Source organism: Tachypleus tridentatus, chromosome 11 (assembly GCF_004210375.1).
Source record: "Tachypleus tridentatus isolate NWPU-2018 chromosome 11, ASM421037v1, whole genome shotgun sequence".
Lineage (NCBI taxonomy): Eukaryota > Metazoa > Arthropoda > Merostomata > Xiphosura > Limulidae > Tachypleus > Tachypleus tridentatus.
The window spans coordinates 80238724-80246149 of NC_134835.1; positions in this window are offsets into that span (position 1 = coordinate 80238724).

Consider the following 7426-nt stretch of genomic DNA (forward strand, 5'->3'; position numbering starts at 1 on the left):
GCAATTTAGTTGCGGCATAGTAGTTCATAGAACATTTATGTCTTTATTTCTGTGTGTGTTTTTTCACAAACAAACTTTAGTCAGTAGTTCCGAGTTAAGATCTAATTATAGTTTCAAGTGGTACGGTTAATGATGATTTTGTCTTGTTTGGCTTGAAATAGTCGCATGCAATGGCTTCTGTTGATACTTTGTAATTGGAAGCCGAAGCTGTATTGCTACTATTAGGTTTTGTAGGTGTCCGTGACTTGTCGGTGATAAATTTCAACAATAAACAAATAGTAACATAGGACACTTGTTTTAAAATAATATATCAAGGCAAGTAAGAAATATATACAAATGTTCGTTACACTATTGGTTTTCACAGTAATATCCAGACTTTTAAATAATTGTCTTTTTTTCATCAAAGCTTGTTTTAGTTACATAAAGATATATGCCACACAAACAATAAGTTCATGTTCCTGTAACTATACGGCATCTGCTTTCCGTGCCAGCTGGTTAAGGCACTCGACTCGTAATCTGAGGGTCGGGGGTTCGAATTCACCTCACACCAAACATGCTCGCCCTTTCATCCGTTGGAGCGTTATAGTGTAAGAGTCAATCCCACTACTAGTTGGCAAAAGAGCAACCCAAGATTTGATGGTGGGTGGTGATAACTAGCTGTCTTCCCTCTAGTCTTACACTGCTAAATTAGGGACGGCTAGCGCAGATAGCTCTCGAGTAGCTTTGCGCGAAATTCAAAACAAACCAAACCAATTTGCTTTCCGCCGGTTGAATAGTTACTTGAGGTGTACACAAACCGAAGAAAGACTGAGCGCTCTAACTTTAATACATAATAATTATGACGCTACTATCAACACAGAAACTGTATGAAAGTTATGTATGGAAAAGCGCCTCAGAAGAATGAAGTATGCTAATATGTTATTTCAGTAGTGCATATATGTACGTATGTACATGATAGCCAATAATTAAAACAGTTAATATACTGTTACTGTACAGAGTTATTTAAATTAGTAATGTAATTTAACAATTAATAACTACTCTGTCTGTAGATAGTACAGTTCTAAACTAAAACGTACATATTTATGCTAATTTAAGTCTAGATCCCATGTAGTTATAACAAAATGATGATTTGTTGGCTTTTCATTAGATGTTTGTGGATTTTATGTGAACAGACATACGGTTGTTAAAGCTATATTTCATGTAAAATTACTTCTAGATTTAATCACAGCATCTAAATTTTTATACATTTTCCAGGTATGCCTGAGATCTCTGTGGCATTACAATGCTGTTTGTGTTTCGTACAATATACATTGGCTTTTGATCTCACAAATTAGAGCCCCTTTCAAACATTTTGCGTACAGGCCTGTTTTATTTAGATAAATATTAAAACTAAGTCTAGATACGTTATGAGTTAATTGTATAAACCACTTGTTAAGCTTCTTTTGGAGTATTAAATTCATTTTTGGATTTCTTACCTCAGGAAGAACATTGAATTGCTGGAAAATATTCAAAGGGGACAATTAGGACGATACTTAAAAAGGAAAAGTTGGCATACTAAAATAGGTTAAGATAATTAAATTTGTTTTATCGTGATAAAACAACTTCAGGAGATACGAGTGAGAAGTAAATAGAATCTCTAGATGATGTATTGTGTTTTTTTCTTGAGTAATAGTGAAAATGGTAAAACAAAGGGAATTGCAAAATTAAGGGGTTTAAGAGAAGGATCAATAAATGTTATGGTAGCTCATACATTTCAAGTGAATGTTAAAAACAGACTATTAGTACGTTATAGATACGAGGTAGAAAATTTACTGTACTGGTAGATCGAAGCAGAAAACTTACTGCACTAGAAGCTAACAAGCTGATGATATACATAAGTAGATATCAGATTAATAATACATTACTAGCTACGAGGCTGATAGTAAGTACATCAATAGATGCACAGGCTGATAATTTACAGTACTAATTAATACACAGCGTTACAAGCTAAGAGACTTGTAACCAACATTAGTAGATACCAGGCTGATAGTCCATCAGCATAAACTACATTTATAACGTAATGTACCATAAGATACCAAGCTCATAGTGAACAGTTTTAGACAATTCCAGGTAAATACAGACCACTTCTCAATATCAAGCTAATAACGACACAGTGACCTTTTCGTACTACAAGAGGGCACCATCAGTACCATGAAGAAAGCTTTGACAAAATTTTCTTCTACTGTAAGATAATGCGCGTCCCCACCATGATTCTTTAAACGTTCGGCGAAAGCTTCTGAGTTTTTTCATTTTTTCCCCATTCAGGCTTGATAAATTTATAATAGTTTGAGATGCATTGGTTAAGGAGCATGCGCAAACAATCCTTCCAATAACTATGGAATTTTTAATCACTTAAACAAAGCCTATCGAGAGAATCCAAACACTGAATACTTTGATATAATAGAGTTAGTGCTTCAGAATGGACGTTAAGAAAAAAGGTAGCGTTCCTAATTCGAAATACATCACCAAACACGTAACGTTTTAAAGTATGCCCCTTTTAACAATAAACAATTTTGATTTATTTTATTTCTCTCATAGATACAGGCCAATAACCTGTAATATAATATGCAAGCTTGATGTATCATTTGGCTGGATTGACATAAATGATGTATACACACGATCATGCTACTCTTTTCCAAAATCCTAGGTCCGCTACTTTCCCAAACTATGACAAATTTATCGTGCTTCAAATAGGTGAAGAACGAAAACTTTGAAATAACTATCTCAAATACATCTAAATATTTGATCCATGCATTAATACCAGAAAATGATAACGTATGATCGAAAGTTTGCAAGATACCACCATGAAGGGATTGAGGTAAACTTGGTTCACTGAATTAGAATATAAATGAACAATTGTGAGATTGTCTAAGAAGAGGCTTGACAACAAAATATTTGCTTTCAAGCAGAATTGGTGAACTGGAAGTAAATATTATGAAGAAACGGGCTGCGTTTCTATAGCAGCTCATTAATCCACTGAATGTAAGCAAACTACGCTAATGTATGGCTTGCATTTGTGTCAAAGGTGATCAAATACTTTATAAAAAGAACTTTTTTGATAATCTGTTGGGGCTGTATTTCCAGATAAACATCCATAGGTACAGATTTTAGTCGTAGACACTTGCATGTTAGAGAATATACCTTATTATTTCACAGAGATAGTGCAAAAAAGTGTTATTGACGTTATTAATGAATAGAATAGATAAAAAAGTCAGTTATTCCTTAATTATTCTAAACAATGTATTTAGGTCAAATTGACTCCTCAATTATTCCAAAGCACAATTCTTATGTCTGGAGGAATATGTCATGCCACTGAGAATAAAGAATCTTTTATATGGTGAAACAGGAAAGATATGCAAAGACTAGGACAATCTAATTTCAGGGATAACTGTCTATAACATAGTTAATAACCTTGGTACAGGAGGATCTAAACATTACTACTAATCACCCCCGAAATGTAAGCGCTAAAGCTTTGTACATTTCCCAGTCATGTTGAAAATAAGCCAGTCAGATGATATTCAAATAAAAACCTTTCGTGCGTAAAGAAGCACAAGCCACGAGCGCGCAAGTTGCTTTCAAAACACACTAACAAGTTTGTTTTTGAATTTCGTGCAAAGCTACACGAGGTCCATCTGCGATATCCGTCCTTAATTTAGCAGTGTAAGACAAGAGATAAGACAACTAGTCATTATCACTCACCGCTAACTCTTGGGCTACTCTTTTACCAACGAATAGTAGGATTTACCGTAACATTATAATGGTCCCACGGCTGAAAGGGCATGTTTGGTGTGAAGGGGATTCGAACCCGCGACCTTCAGATTTCGAGTCGAGCGCTCTTACCACCTGGCCATGCGGGACCTGCGCATTGGTGAGAGAAGGATAAATTGCTGAAATCTGTAGGCATACCACCTTCCAAATAACAGTTGGATGTTTGTTCCACCACATGTTCAGATTTTGGTGTACCGTAAATTCCGGCGTATAAGTCGAAAATTTAACACCAAATTTCAAGTTTAAAAATCCATCCTCGACTTATACGGCGGTGACGTTTTTCATGACATGAATTCTAGTAAATTCAGATTCGAGAAAACCATCGCAAATCAAAATTATATGATATGACATATAGGTATTTATTTATAAAATAGTAAAATACTAGTAATCCTACTCAACATGAGATCGATCAAACACAAAGTCCCATTCCTCACCATTCAAATGGTCATCGTAAGGATCCTCTTCTGGAATAATGTCATGCTCCACTGATGATGAGGGGATATCGTCATCCTCTTCCCATAACATATCATCCTCTGTACCATCCATCGCATTGGTAATTGAGCATTTTTTGAATGAGTTGACAACGATTTTTAGATCAATAGAGTCCCAGGAATCTTTTACCCACTGACACACTTTAGGCAAAGATGCAGAACGCATATTTCCGGCGGCAGTGTAAGTTTTTTGACCCGATGCCATCCACTCATTCCACTTGGTGCGCATAGAATCCTTAAATGGTTTATTTAACGATACATCCAGAGGTTGCAGTACAGATGTTAATCCACCTGGAATCACCGCCATATCTGTTTTTTTTCAATTTTAATGCTTTTTTTCGTAGTATCCGTTAAATGTGACTTGAACATGTCCCACACTAACAACGATTTGGGTTTAAGCATGGCACCTGGCCGACGGGCCCACACTTCGTTAATCCATTTGACACATCCACTATCGTCCATCCATCCTTTTTCTTGTACATGAACCACGACTCCTGGCGGAAACTTGTCTTTTGGCATCGTTTTTCTTTATAATATTATCATAGGCGGCAGTTTCGTTCCATCGGCGAGGCAGGCCAATACGACGGTGAAGTGTTGTTTTTCGTGCCCTGTGGTCTTCACCAGAACTGTCTTTTCTCCTTTTTTGTTAATTGTAGTGTTGCCTACGACATCAAAAAACATGGGCGTTTCGTCCATATTTCCAATGTGAGCCATATCGTATTCATTTCGTTTTCTTTGATTGATGACGAAGGTCTGGAATTGCGTGATCTTGTAGTCCAAATCTTTCGGTAGCTGTTGAGCAATTTTTGTCTTTTGACGAATGACCAGATCATGACGATGCATAAAACGAGAACACCAACTGACTGTTGCCTTAAAATCCATGCTGTCTTCTTTATTCTTAGCTGCCCATTGTAAAGCTTTCAGTCGGATAAGGGCTCTTGTTACGATTCTGCCACATTGACGTTCAGATAACACCCATGTCGCTATTTCCTTCTCTAATCTTGGCCATTTTTCTTGATTTTGACCACGATTCGCACATTTGGTTAAGGGCAATTCTTTGATAGTGTTTTCTGCCTTCCTCCAATCTCTGACCAATTTTTCACTTATGCAATAGTGCCGAGCTGCTGCGCTGTTGCTACTGTCTTTGGCTGCTTGAACGACTTTTATCTTGAATGCTGCATCATATTTCATCCTTCTTCGTGGTTGACTGGACATCTTGCTTGTTTAACGATTTATAATTATTTAAAAATTTGTCACTGAAATTTGTAACTCACATTTTGAAACTGGAAATTGAAACTGGATAGACAATTAAAAATTCATTCAGAGCCGATTGGTCAGCTAATTTCCTAGCTAAGCGTAGCAAGGTTAGACACACCAGATGAAAGAAAATCAATAAATTTGTCTAGACAGGAATACCGTAAGGTGCATAAAACGTGACACTTCTTCTTTTAGTGAAAGCATTATTTGTCGAGCAAGCATGTCATGTTGGCCAATCAACGCAGATTTCTCACTTTATTTTGGCAAACGAAACGTCACGTGAGTGAAAGCGCGGCGAAGCGCACGAATGAGTCAGCAAAAATGAATTCTCAGAACACGTAGTGACAGAACTTTTGCTCTCTATTGTAAAGTGCAAATCTGTCATTTTTTATGCCGACCAGAGGCGAGGCGTAGCTAGTCACAGCGGATAATAAGAATTCTTGAAAATGGCGCCGTCTGATAAAGTCTGCTGATGACGCAGTTGATTATTGAATATCACTTCCTTAGCTACACCTCACCGCTGATGCCGACTGAAATATTCCGACCAAGCGATTTGAGCCAGAGAAGGGGGTCGACTTATACGGCAGGTACATGTCAAAATCATGATTTTTAGGCCAAAATTATAGGCCTCGACTTATACGCCGGAATTTACGGTACTTGAATGAACATTCCAAGAAACAGGCAATTTGATACCAAATAGAAAATCTAAAGTACTTGCAAAATGCAGATTTCAATAAATATCATGCAGAGGATATATGAAATCCAGGCAGAAAAGAAAACAACAATTAGAAGCGAACGATTAATCAGAATTTTTATTCACATTTAGTGTATTCTATATATTGACTAGCTTTTAATTTTTATTACAATTTCCAAGTATTGGGATAAAGAGAAGTCCTTCAAATACCAAAGAGACCCAACCCTGTGTAGATAACCCAAATTTAAAGCATCCCACAAATCATGAGGTTACATATTTCAACAGCATTTATCTATCTATCTATATACATAATATAAACATCCCAAGCCAGTTTACACAGGGTTATTTGTCACTTATGTGAATGGATTATATTTATAAAAGATCCATAAAGTTGCACTGTGTAAATTTTGTCCACGTATAATATTAGCATATTTAAATTAACAAGAATTTCATTATTTACTACATGCAGAATTACACAGTAATTTGTTTTGAATTTTGCGCAAAGCTACACGAGGGCTATCTGAGTTAGCCGTTCCTAGACTAGAAGGAAGACAGCTAGTCATCACCACCCGCCATCAATTTTTGGGCTACCTTTTAACGAACGAATAGTTCGATTGACCACCACCTTATAACGCTACCACGAATGAAAGAGCGAGCATGTTTGGTGTGACGGAGATTCGAATCCGCGATCCTGAGATTGCGAACAAACACTCTAACCATCTGATCATGTCAGACAACTCGAATAAAGGTATATTCCTCAAAAGGTTGAGCGCATTATGTTGAAATGATTTTAAATATACATATAACTAAATTACAGGAGAATTCCACCCGATATAAAGTCGCACTGAAATGAAATGTGTCAGAAACACATATTCATGGCATTCTATACACGATATATCAGTTAAGCCACTGGGTACAAAAACTATAAACTTCAGTGCAACTGGACTGTTGAAATAGGCACTGGGAAGCCATCGTCCTTGTACACTAGATGGATTATGAAAAATCAGCAAGGAGAAGTGATGTGCTTTAAACATAAAACTAATGACGGATCATTTGCAATGAAAATTGCGACGCAGGACTCTTGTGAAGATGCATGGTTGTCAGGTAGAAAATGACCAGTCATGACAACAATGAATAGTGTGGTGAGGCACCAAAAACAATTTTGTATAACGAACTG